The sequence below is a fragment of the Monodelphis domestica genome, chromosome 2 (genome assembly GCF_027887165.1).
Source record: "Monodelphis domestica isolate mMonDom1 chromosome 2, mMonDom1.pri, whole genome shotgun sequence".
In the NCBI taxonomy this organism is placed as follows: Eukaryota; Metazoa; Chordata; class Mammalia; order Didelphimorphia; family Didelphidae; genus Monodelphis; species Monodelphis domestica.
Window position 1 is genome coordinate 467387915 of NC_077228.1, and position 14034 is coordinate 467401948.

At 32.2% G+C, this 14034-nt stretch overlaps 1 protein-coding gene across 7 annotated transcripts in view; it reads left to right on the forward strand.

The window, feature by feature from the left end:
• CDC14A (cell division cycle 14A) overlaps positions 1 to 14034 on the forward strand; it is a 300191-nt gene that overhangs the window by 273561 nt on the left and 12596 nt on the right. The window lies entirely within an intron of this gene.

The window sequence follows — 14034 nt, forward strand, 5'->3', positions numbered from 1 at the left end:
CAATTCTAAGACATAAGATAAGGGCTTAAATTTTTTTTGTTTTAATTCGTAGAACTTTGGATGAGAGAAAAATTGAGCCTGGAAGGCTTAAAGATAACACCAAAGTTTTTAAGTTTGGATGCTTGAAAGTCAAAAGGAGGAGACTGCTAATTGAGGAAATATGAGTTTAGTTTAAACATTTTTAGCTTAATATGTTGATAAGGACACACAAATGGAAATCAAGACCATTGATTGGAATCATTGAATGGAAATCAAGACCAATAGATTGTCACAAAATTTGCAAAATTGAAAGATGTATTATTAAAGAAGTATTTAGAAAGAAGTGGTGATCATTAAGATTAAACTTGTTTTCATTTTGATAGTTATTTTGACAGTTATAGACTATTAGATCAGGAGAATGCTTTGGTTCTAGTATTTCTGTATTTTATCAAAGCATTTGACAAAATGTCTTATACTATCCTTGTGGACAATGAGGAATAAATGGGTACATTCAGACCTACTCAAATAGCATTCACTAATTTTCAATAAAGGAATTATCATCTTTATATTTAAAATCATACATTTCTTTGCCTTGTGGCTTAGAGTAAAGGTAGCTCAGGGGGCTGGTGGAATTCTCTTTGGCTCTATGTTGTTCAAAAATTTTAGCAATGATATAAATGGAAGCATAGATCGTATGTCTACTAAATCTGCAAAAAATAAAAAGCTAGGAGGGTTAACTGATGAATAATAGCTTTTGACTGACTAAAACAAATGATTAAAATGAAATTAAATAGGAATACCTAAACTTGGGATCCTACTTATTGGTTCAAAAAATCCTTCCCTAGTACAGGATGTCAAGACAATAGTTCCTGTGAAAAAGATTTGGGGATTTTTGTAGACTTCAAAGTCAACTTGAATCAGTGGTGTGACATGGCAGCTACAATGTCTAATCTAATATTAGGCTACACTAAGAGAATAAAGGAGATAGTATGTTTTCCTTTAATGGAGCCAAAAGACTACTTACTTGTTAATGATATTGTGGAAGAGATTCTGGTGCAGTTTTGTAATAAACTAGGAAACCTGTCTTTCTAAATTTCTGTGAAATTTACAGTAGGCAATTGAAGGTAGAGGTCTGAACCTCAAGAAAGGGTTAGTGCTAGAGATGTAGAACTGGTCTGTGGGACTAAGAGTCAAGAGACTTCAGACATTCCTTATTCTACCACGGATAAATGGTAGATTGATGACAATAGGAAAATGATCTATATTCAAACTATAAAATTTGCTTAGTCAAAGAACTTTGGAGTTGGAAGGAAACTTGGAGATTATTTAGTCTAACCTTCAAATTTTAGATGAAGAAATGGGAGACATGCAGAATTTAAGTGAATCTTCTGAAACTTCCATTAAAACTCAGCCCAAATCCAACTTTTTCCAGGCCACTTTTCCCAATCCCTGTCCCAACTCCTAACTGTTAGGGCCTTTTTCCCCCCTAAATTTACCTTCTAGCTACTATGTATAAATATCATATATGCCTTTTTATGTATATACATATTGCTTCCCTCTAGAATATAGCTCCTTGAGAGCTTTTCTTTTTTCTTTTTTACATTTTGTTTATGCCTTGCATACAGTGAGTGCTTATTGAATGACTGGATTTCACTGATATCAATATTTCTCCTATCAGTGCAGTTTACAACCATTCCATGTCATATCTATGTTCATTCTCTTATAAAGCCTTCAGAGGGGATCCATCCAACATAGAGGAGACTTCTCTAGTTCTGTTACTATTTTTGTGGGCACCAGTGCAACATTCCAACAGCCAACCTCCTTATACACACATATATATTCTTTTATAATATCTTTTTTACCATGTCTTACATGTGTAAGTCATCACTGGTGCTATAGCCTGTTTAAACCTATTGTGTTTCCTTTGCCTACTTTGAATTTTAGGAGGTAATGTTGCTACATGGTTTACAACTGTTTGCCACTAACAGAATATTAATATAAAAAAGAGGTTTTTGTGTCAAGCATATGGAAAATGTCACATCATTTCCCAACTGCAGTTCAGCCAACTTTCTTTGTTCTAGACGCCACTCATTTTTCATCTTTAGTTCCTGTCCAAGATAGAATAACTCAATAGTCTACCTGGTTATGATCTACATGTTATGATCTAATCAATATGTATTTCTCATCCACTTGGGTTTGGGGGGGAGATTACTAGACATGTCATTTGAGTGACTGAATCTTGTTGAGGTGTCCCTGTAAAATCCTGTGACTTAGTAGTGTAATATCATTCTCAGACAGGAGGATCTAAAGGACTTCCCCATCTCTAAGGACTTCCTTCTCTATTAGGAATCTATAAAGGGCTTTCTCTATATAAGTAGGAGATAGCTATGGTGGGTGTATTTGTTTTTCTCACTGTTTTGTACACTGCATATTGACAATTGGAGGATTGTTGAAAAAAGTTTTCTCTGTGTGCACTTCTTAACACATTGTGGAAACAAATTAGTGGAGTAATTTTAGGGTTAAAGGGACTTTAATGCTGCCTTTTGGTCTATAGAGACAAATGATCTTTTGAAAATTGACAAATAAAAATAGCAGGAACTTAGAGTAGCTAAACCTTGCAGTCATTTTTATGACTGTATAGAACATTAGCATTTATAAAACATTAATCTGCAAATACCTTCCTGCTTCCTTTTCCTCTTTTTATCCTGGATAGCCTCTTTATGTGCATAGAGCCATTCTCAGAAGGGTTTTATAGTGGTGAGAAAGTTAACTTGAGTTGATAGCTGCTGATATCATTTTAAGGGCATTTTTGAGTAATGATATCTTCTAGGCCATTTTTCTATTCCTTTAGTATCTTTACCTTTAGATACCTTTAGTATCTTGCTTGAACATTTTTACCTTAATAGTTTCTAAATTCTAGAACTATGGCATCGATTTTTATTTAGTCTGTAAGTGTCATTTAAAGTTCTTCATAATCCATCTTCAAGTTACCTTCCAAACATATTTCCTACCACCTACTACTCCCAGGATGTCATTAAAAAGAAGTCAGGATGGATTATTTATTTACTACCCCAAACATGCCAAACTCATTCCTGCCTCCACTCTTCACTTTATTCTCTATTTGGAATACTCTTTCATGTCGGCCCGACCATATCCTACCCGTTCAGTGCTCAGATCCAATCCTGCCTTATTTTGCAAAGCTTTCTTGGCCATTGTAGTGATGGCAAGTATTCCCTCCTCTAAACTCTTTATTTCTTTTCCTATCCCTCTGCCGTTTGATAACACTTTCACAGGCATCATTATTTAATGGTTCAATTTATATATTATCTAATAAGTTTACAGTCTTTATTACTTTGTGGATTAGTGTCTAGCATAGTCAATACACAGAGTAGAAACTAAAACTATGTTTAATGAAGAATTGAAAATTCCCCAAGAAAGAAATCAAGGAAAATTTTGTTGCCCCCCCAAAGTGTCTATTTATTTTAAATATTTTTAAAATAATGTTATTGTGAATATTTATCTCTCGTTCCCTTCTCCATTAAATAATAAAAAAGAAGCACTCAACACAAACATACATATTCTAATTCAATTAATCACATCAATTATGTTAAAAAATAATGCCTCTGCATTTTAAGTCCAACTTTTCTCAGGAAGGGATGAATCACATGCTTCATATTCAGGACTCTGAACTTAGAGTTATCATTTCATTGATCTGAATTCTACAGTCATACAAAATTGTTTACAGAATTGAAGTTGTCATCACATCAATTGTTCTTCTAATTCTCTTCACTTTATTTTGCATTAGGTCTTACTAACACTTCATTTTTATTTTTAATATTTTATTATTTTTATTTTTCAAGCAGAACTTGTTTTTATTTTTTAAATCTATCCTGCCAAATTCCATTTCTACTGTCCCTAATGAATAAATGTTAAAAATAATTTGGAAAAGCAAATTCCCATGTCAGCCATGTCTGAAAATGTATATCTCTTTCTGCATTTTAAGCTAATTACATCTCTGTCAGAATATGAGTTACACATTTCATCTTCATTCTTTTGGACTCATGGTTGGTCATTGTGGTGATCAGAGTTCTAAAATCTTTCAGAGTTGTTCTCTATAATGTTGAAGTGTCATTCTACAATGTTTTCTTGTTCTACTCATTTCATTTTGCCTCAGGTCATAAAGATCTTCCTAGTTTCCTCTGAAATTATCCATTTCATAGTTCAATGGTCATAATAATATAATAATAAATATAATTATAAAAAATAAAATATACTAATAAATAATAATAAATGAATTAAATTCATATGCTGTAATTTTTTAGGCATTCCCTAATAGGAGGATATCCTCTTAATTTTCGAGGCTTGCTATCATGAAAAAAATGACTATATTTTCATACACATAAATGATTATTCTCTTTCTTTGGGGTATAGACCTGTAGGTGGTATACCTGGGACAATGGGTATGAATAATTTGGTAACTTTCTGGGAATAGTTTTAAATTGCTTTTCAGAATGGATGGACTGATTCACAGCTCACCAAAAGTACACTAGAACTTCTTTTCCCACAGGTCCTCTAACATTTCCATTTTCCTCTTTTGTTATTTTTGCCATTTTGATAGGTACTTGAACTTTTATTCCCTAATTACTAGTGACTTAGGTAGCTCAGCAACACAGTGAATAGGATGTTGTGCTTGGAGTCAGGAAGTTCTTTAAATTTGTTTAAATCTGGCCTTATATACATATAGCTGTGTGTCTCTACCTCGGTTTTCAATGTAAAATCAGTATAATAGCACTTAGATATCCAAGATATTTGTGAAGATCAAATGAAATATTTATAAAACACTTAACAAGAACTTGATACATACAAGGTACTTAATACATGTATGTTCCCCTTTAGAGTAGTTTTTCTTCTTTTTAAAATTAATTAAATATTTTATTTAGAATATTTTTCCATGGTTTCATCATTCATGTTCTCTCCCTCCTGCTCTTTCTTTTCCCAGTTTGTTGCTTCCCTCTTAATTTTTGTTGCATTGGTTTTGTTTATACAAAATTTTTTAATATAATCAAAATTATTCATTTTATATTTTATAATATTCTTTACCACTTGCTTAGTCTTAAATTCTTTCCTTTCCCATAGAATTGACAGGTATATTATTCTCTGTTCTCCTAATTTATTTATGATTTCACTCTATATTTAAGTCATTTATCCATTTCGAATTTATCTTGGTATAGGGTTTGAGATGTTGATCTAAACCTAATTTTTCACATAATGTTTTCCAATTTTCCCAGTAGTTTTTGCCAAATAGTGGTTTCTTGTCCCCAAAACTGGGATCTTTGGGTTTATTGAATGCTAGCTTGCTGAGGTCATTTACTCCTAGTCTATTCCATTGATCCACCCATATGCCTTTTAGCCAGCATCATATTGCTTTGATGATCACTGCTTTATATTACAGTTTACGATCTTGTACTGCTAAGCCACTACCCGTCACATTTTTTTCATTAGTTCCCTTAATATTCTTGCTCTTTTGTTCTTCCAGATGAACTTTGTAATAATTTTTTCTAATTTAAAAAAATTTAAAATTTATTTATTTAACTTATTAATTTAGAATATTTTCCCATGGTTACATGATTCATGTTCTTTCCTTGCCTCCTCCATCCCACCTCCCATAGTCAACAAGTAATTCCACTGAGTTTTACATGTATCATTTATCAAGACCTATTTCCATATTATTAATATTTGCAATAGAGTGATTATTTAAAGTCTACATCCCCAATCAAGTTCTTGGTAGTTTGATAGGTATAGCACTGAATAAGTAAATTAATTTAGGTAGGATTGTCATTTTTATTATATTAGCTTGTCCTATCCATGAGCAATTAAGATTTTTCCAATTGTTTAGATCTAGCTTTATTTGTGTGAAAAGTGTTTTGTAGTTGTATTCATATAGTCTCTGTGTTTGCCTTGGCAAATAGATTCCCAAATATTTTATTATTGTCCATAATTATTTTAAATGGAGTTTCTCTTAGTAATTCTTGCTGCTAAGTTTTGTTTGAAATATATAAAAATGCTAATGATTTATGTGGGTTTATTATGTATCCTGCGACTTTGCTAAAATTATTATTTCCACTAGCTTTTTAGTTGATTTTCTTGGATTCTTTAATACCATCATCTCATCTGCAAAGAGTGATAGTTTAGTTTCCTCATTGCCTACTTTAATCCCTTCAATTTCTTTTTCTTCTCTAATTGCTACCACTAGCATTTCTAGTATAATATTAAACAAAAAACGGGGGTGATAATGGGCATCCTCGCTTCACTCCTGATTTTATTGGGAAGGCTTCTAACTTATCCCCATTGCAGATGGTACTTGGTGATGGTTTTAAATATATACAGTTTATTATTTTGAGGAAGGGCCCAGCTAGTCCTATAATTTTTAGTGTTTTCATTATGAATATATGTTGTATTTTGTCAAAGGCCTTTTCTGTATGTCTTGAGATAATCATGTGATTTCTATTAGCTTGGTTGTTAATATGGCCAATTAGGTGGATTGTTTTCATATATATATATATATATATAAAATCATCCTTGCATTTCTGGTATAAATCCCATCTGACCATAGTGAATAATCCTTGTGATAACTTGATGTAGTCTTTTTGCTAGTATTTTATTTAAGGTTTTTCCATATATGTTCATTAAGGAGATTAGTCTGTAGTTTTTTCTCTCTTTTGAGTTTTCCTGGCTTAGGAATCAGTACCATATTTGTGTCATAAAAAGAATTTGGTAAGACTCCTTCTTTGCTTATTTTGTTAAATAGTTTGTATAGTACTGGGATTAGTTGTTTTTTAAATATCTGATAGAATTCACTTGTGACTCCATATAGACCTTGGGACTTTTTCTTAGGGAGCTTCTTGATGGCTTGTTCAATCTCTTTTTCTGAGATTGGATTATTTAAGTGTTCTTTTTCTCTTTTGTTAATCTAGGCAATTTATATTTTTGTAAATATTTACCCATTTCACCTAGATTGTCATATTTTTTGCCATATAATTGGGCAAAATATCTCTTAATAATTGCCTTAATTTCTTCTTCATTAGAGAAAAGATCACCCTTTTCATCATTGATACTGTTAATTTTATTCTCTTCTTTTTTATTATATTAACCAATACTTTGTCTATTTTATTTGTTCTTTCAAAGTACCAGCTCCTAGTTTTATTTATTAGTTTAATAGTTCTTTTATTTTCAATTTTGTTAATTTCTCCTTTGATTTTTTTTAGGATTTTCAATTTAGTTTTTATCTGGGGATTTTTAATTTCTTCTCTCTATCTTTTTAAGTTGCATGCCCAATTCATTGATCCCCTTCCTCTATATTTTGTTGATGTAGGCAGTCAGAGATATAAATTTTCCCCTGCATACTGCTTTGACTATATTCCATAGATTTTTATATGTTGTCTCCACATTGTCAATCTCTTCAATGATATCAGTAATTGTTTCTATGATTTGTTCTTTGATCCATCAGTTTTGAAGAATTATTTAGTTTCCAATTAATTTTAAATTTTACTTTCCATGAGCCATTATAATTATGATTTTTATTGCATTATGACCTGAAAAACTTGTGTTTATTATACTGTTTTTCTATCCTTGTTTGTGATATTTTTATGCCCTAGTACATGGTCAGTCTTTGCATATGTACCATGTGCTGCTGAAAAGAAGGTATATTCCTTTTTATCTCTATTCAGTTTTCTCCAGATATCTATTAGCTATTTTTCTAACATTTCAATTACTTCCCTTGCTTCTTATTTTTTGGTTTAATTTACCTAATTATGATAGGGGAAGATTGAGGCTGCCCACTAGTATGGTTTTACTATCTATTTCCTCCTTAAGCTTCTTTAGTTTCTCCTTTAAAAATCTGGATACTATGCCATTTGGTACATATATGTTAGATACTGATATCTCTTCATTATTTATGGTAACTTTTATCAAGATGTAATTACCTTTCTTACCTCTTTTAATCAAATCTATTTTTACTTTAGCTTTGTCTGAGATCATGATTGCTACTACTACCTTCTTTGTCTCAGTTGCAGCCCAATACATTCTGCTCCAGCCTCTTACCTTTACCCTGTGTGTGTGTACCTGCCTCTAGTATGTTTCTTGTAGACAACATGTAGTAGGATTTTGGCTTTTAATCCATTCTAATAACTGCTTCTGTTTTATGGGTGATGTAATCCCATTCCCATTCACAATTGTGATTACTATCTGTATATTCCCCTCCATTTTGACTTCCTCCTTTAATCCTAACCTTTCTCCTTTCCCTCTTACACTCCCCCCCCCATCAGTGTTTTAGTCAGTCTCCCTTCTTTTTCCTCCCTTATATTACTCACTTTCCTATCACCTCCCTTCTTATTCCCCTCTTATTATAGGGCCTTTTGAATGCACCCCCTTCATCTCTCCCTCTCTTGTGTTACTGCCTTCCCCACTGCCCCATTTCTTATTACCCTTCTACTTCTCTATAGGGCAAGAGACAATTCTATACTGCAATGCATCTGACTGTTCTTCCCTCTTTGAGCCAATTCCAGTGAGAATGAGGTTTAAGCATTACTGTTATGCACCTCTTCCTCCCTTCCATTTTAGTGGTCTACTCTCCTCTCCCCAAGCTTCTTTATATAATATATTTTATCCCATTTTACCTCTTCCCCCATTTCTCTTAGTATTATCCTCTTTTTTTATCCCTAGGTTTTTTTTGTATTTTTTTGACATATCATTAAGAGCTTACCATTTCACCCTCTATATATATTTCTTCTAGCTACCATGATAATGATAAAATTTTTAAAGAGTTACAGATATCATCTTTCTATAAAGGAATACATGCTCTTAGACCTTATTGAAGCCCTTAAATTTTTTCTCTTATTTACCTTTTTATCCTTCTCTTGAATTCTGTATTTGGGCATTAACTTTTCTGTTTGTCTGATCTTTTTTTCAGGAGTGCTTGAAAATCTATTTTATTAAATGACCATACTTTCTTCTAAAAGAATATTGTCAGTTTTGCTGGGTAGTTAATTCCTGGTTGTATATCCAGTTCCCTTGTCCTCTGGAATATCATATTCCCCTTCTGGTCCTTCAGTGAGAATGCTGCCAGATCCTGTGTAATCATGACTGGGGCTCCACAATATCTGAATTATTTCTTTCTATCAATTTGTAGTATTTTCTCCTTGGCCTGGGAGTGCTTGAACTTGGCTAGAACATTCCTGGGAGTTGTCACTTGGGTATTTAATGTAGGAGGTGATATGTGGATTTTTTTTTCAATCTCTATTTTACCTTCTTATTCAATAATATCAGAGAAGTTTTATTGGATAATTTCCTATTGTATGATGTCTAGGCTTTTTTTTTTTTTTTGGTCATGACTTTCAAGTAGTCTAATAATTCTTAAATTGTGTCTCCTGGATCTTTTTTTCCAGGTCGGTTGTTTTCTCAATGAGGCATCTCATATATTCTTCTATTTTTTCATTCTTTTGATTTTTTTCTTGGTGTCTTGTGAAGTGATTAGTTCCCAATTCTAATTTTTAAAGACTGATTTTTTTCCATGACCTTTTGATTCTCCTTTTCCTTTTGATCCATTTTTCTTTTAAAGCCATTCTTCTCTTTAATTTTTTTGCCTCATTTTCTAGAAGGTCAATCCTGGCTTTCAATTCATGTGCCTCTGTTTCCAGATGACCTATTTTGCTTTTTTAGGCAACTATTTTCCTTTTGCCATTTTTTTCAATCTATCTTATTTGTTTTTAAAATTCATTTTTGAGCTCCTCCAGAGCCTGCATCCAATTCCCTATTTTTTTTGGGGGGGGGTTAGGCCTTTCTTGATGTTCCCTGGATCCCATCTTCCTCCATTGGTTCTGTTTTTTGGTCCTTACTCTTATAGAAGCCCTAAAACTAATTTTTTCCAAATTACTTTCCATTTTTTTTCCAGAAGTTTTTATCAAATAATGAGGAACTCCAACAACTTTATGTTGTTGGAGTTTAGGGTCTTTAGGTTTGTCAAAACACCTTGTCTTTGTTTATTTTTCTGTGTTGTGTGCCTACTCTGTTCCACAGATCCATTTCTCTCTTTTTTAAACTAGTACCAAACAGTTATAACCATTATTGTTTTATAGTACAATTTGAAATGTGGTAATGGATGTTCACTCATTCTGCTTTTAAATATTATAATTCTTGAAATTCTTTACCTTTTGTTCTTTCATCTGAATTTTGTGTTTTTTTTCCTAGCTCTAAAAATATTGTTTTTGAGAGTCTGATTGGTGTAGTATTGAATTAAATAAATTAATTTAGGTAGAGGTACTATTTTTATTATATTGGCTTGATCTATACACATGAGTATGAGCAATTAATGGTTCCCCAATATTTTAGGTCTGTAATTCTATAAAGAGTATTTTATAATTAGATTCATTTAGTCCTTAGGTGAATCTTGGTACATAAGTTCCCATAATACTATAGTTTCTATAATTATTTAGAATAGGATTCCTCTTTCTAACTCTTTGCTGGGTTTTATTGTTTGTTAAAGTGGATAGTTATTTAATTTCATTTTATTTAGTTCTCTAGGGTTTGCTAAGTGTATCATATTTATAAAAAGTGATAATTTTGTTTCCTCTTTACCTACACGTTTTTAATGGCACAGGCATTTGTTATATTCATATATTACAATTTTAAAAACCAGTTCCCAGTAGATGTGTATCCCCTTATTTTCTGGGTACTAAAAATAGCTGCTCTCATATTCTGTACATAGAATTTCTTTTCCTCTTTCCTTGATATCCTTGGGGTTCCTGCCTAGCAGTAGCCTAACTGGATCAAAGCATTTTTAATTCTTTCTAATGAAAATGCTTGGTAATGACCCAGGATCTCTGCAAGGATGATGATCCTGACTGCTCAGATGACAAGAGATGAATATCATGTCTATGAGACTAGTATAATTTTGTCCACAAACTACATCCTACTGTACAATATGGATTCTCAGCCAGTTACTTGAAATTCCTAACACAACTTTGAGTGTGCAAATAAGTGTCTATCTCAGAGAGTTTAAGTGGGGAAGAGAGATGGACTGTCAGTTATTTCTAGCTTCTGATTTACAAAAACATATTACCTATACTTCTTCAAATATGGAATATTAAAATGGGCGAAAAAGCAGGAAGCTAGGTAACACAGTGAATAGAGTATCCGGTCTAGAGTCAGGAGGACCTGGGTTCATATATGATCTCAGACACTTACTAGTTGTGTGACCCTGGACAAGTCACTTCACCCAATTGCCTAGCCCTTACATATTTAGTATCAATTCTAAGACAGAAGGTAAGGTTTGTTTGTTTGTTTGTTTCTTCCTTCCTTTCTTTCCTTTTCTAACTCAGTGTTCATGATGACTTTAAAAAGATAATCTCCCAGTTTGATATAAAGAAGTGCTTAGAATTGCTAGCCTCATTTAAAAGGGTTATACAAAGGGGGGGAATAGGAGGAAAAAAGGTAGCAGGAAGTGATTTATAGCCCTAAAGTCAAGAAGTAACAATTTCAAAGTGAGCATGGTGATTTTAGGTTTTTATACCTAAGAGAATGAAATGTGAATAATTTATATAGGCTGATGAAAATGAATGAAAAGCACTAATTTGGTAGTAACTCACAATTATAGTTTCCTTTTAATTATCCATGCATCATTATCTTCACAGTAAAATTTTTACTCTGAGGAAACCAAACCAAACACAATATTCTGGGAATTATTTAGCATATTTTTGTACCATAGTTTATATAACTAAAATGTGGAGAAAAATGAGAATTGTAGCAGAATTTTCCTCAATGGTTTATAGTTTTATGAACAAAAACAATCATGCATGATTGACTGAGTCCAAATGGATATCAACAGTCTAATATCTAATAATATAAAAAATACACATTACATTTCTTTTGGAAAAAAACTTCAAAAAAAATCATGTGTAAAGATAAAAAGAACATTTTGCATACAATTTTCATTTAAAAAAATATTGTCTCCTTAAAAGCTAGGAAACATTCAAGTGAAGAATAGGGAAATTAATTTGTTATAGTGGCCATTTTTGGTCTTAGCATAATGCCTGGAACATAGTATGAGCTCAATAAACTCTTACTGTGTTCCAGATACTGTGCTAAATAAATATTATCTCATTTGATCTTCACAAAACCTTGGAAAGTATGCACTATTATCCCCATTTTACTGAGAATGACAGGCCTTAAATGACTTGCTCAGGGTCAGATAGCCAAAAAGTATTAGAGGTCAGATTTGAACCGAGGTCTTCTACGCACTAACCACTGTACAGTCCAGCTGCTTTTGACTACCTGTTGATTTTACTGATGTAATAGAGTGGTGGTGCCCAGCTCAAATAAAAATGAAGTCACTAATTTTATATAAGAATCCCAGTGAGCTGCATGTTGACTTAGAAAAGTCACATATTAACCATAATATAAGCATGTAAACAACATATTAGCCACATATTAACATTATCCGTTTTATTGTATTTTGATTTTTTTAAAAATTATTTCCCAATTACATTTCAATCTGGTTTCCTTGAATTTGGTGGACTAAGTGTTGGGTACCTTTTGTAATAGAGATCCCAAATGTGAAAAAACTCTATTTACTTCTAAAGATTGGCAACTAATCTTATAATTTGTAATCATAGGGTTCCCTGAGAGCCCTCAGAGGTTAAGGACTTCCTCATGTCCCGATAGCTAGTATTTCCAGAGTCAGGATGTGAACCTATGCCTTCCTGATGCTAGTGGCAGACCTTTCTGTACTACACTATGCTATCTGAGGAAATGCATATCCTTTATCAAAAATTTTAGAAACTAAAGGTATTTGATTGCAGTTACAGTGATATCAACAAAACTTACTTTGTTCCCCTTAACAACCTGCTATCAACATGCTATCTATATCAGCATATACTGTAGAAACAGAAATAAATGCTTTTAATATACTGAGTAAATAATTTTATTGGTTCTACATTAGTAAAATAATTCTAAATTGTCATAAAGTGCAAAAATTAAAAAATTCTGTTGACATGGTAACAGTGAAGCCCAAGAGGCATAAAGGGGAGGCAAAAATAGAATCTTTTCTGGTATCATGTTTTTACTTTTTCATTACTTGAAACAATTAATGTAAGGAATCAGGAACCATAATTTTTAATTTTTAAAAAATCAAATATTATTAAAAATAGTATTTAAGATGACTTTTAGCTTTGATATGGTTTTGGGGGGCAAGTGTAGTAACTAAACTATATTAAGACTTTTAAAGAGCTTGATGAAATAGATGAAGAGGAAAATTAAAAAACAAGAAAAATCAATAGGAACAAAGCCCCAGAAAGTGGTGGGAATAATCAGCAGGGGCTTGGACCTTATAGTTAAAAAGAACATTGAAATTGTAATTAGAAGACATGGTTTTGAGCCTCAGCTCTGTCATTTATGGCCATAGGAAAGCACTATGTCCCTGAGACTCAGTTTTCTTGTCTGTGAAATGGAAATGATAACTATTATACATTCTCTAACCCCCAGGGTTGTAATTCAGATCTAAGGAGATAATATTTTAAAGCCCTTGATAATGGAAAAGTATCATAGGAATGGATGCTACATTTACTTTTCTCATACCAAGTGCCATACTTGTGTCTGTATTTATGTATCAAAAACCTCATTTTGCCCTATTGTTCACAAATATATATTTTTAATTTATAAATTATTGTCTTATGTAGGAGAAAATGAAATTTATTTGGTTTTATTTATTAAAATATCTATGTGGTATTTATATCCATAAAAATGAGACTTTTTTTTTCTACCATGATTAGGTAACTAGGTTGTTTAAAAAAGAAACGCCCCCAGAATAGCTAATTTTTTTTTAAGTCACTACCCACATCTGACAAAACAGATTAGCAGGAGATTTCCAGAACAGAACAAATTGTCTTTATCCCCCATTCCTAACAGATTGTTTTATGTCAGAAGTCTTGTGGCTGTCAGAGAATAAGATTTCTTGATGAAACCTTCTATTTTGACATAAAATCTATTAAGCTACAAGTTTTA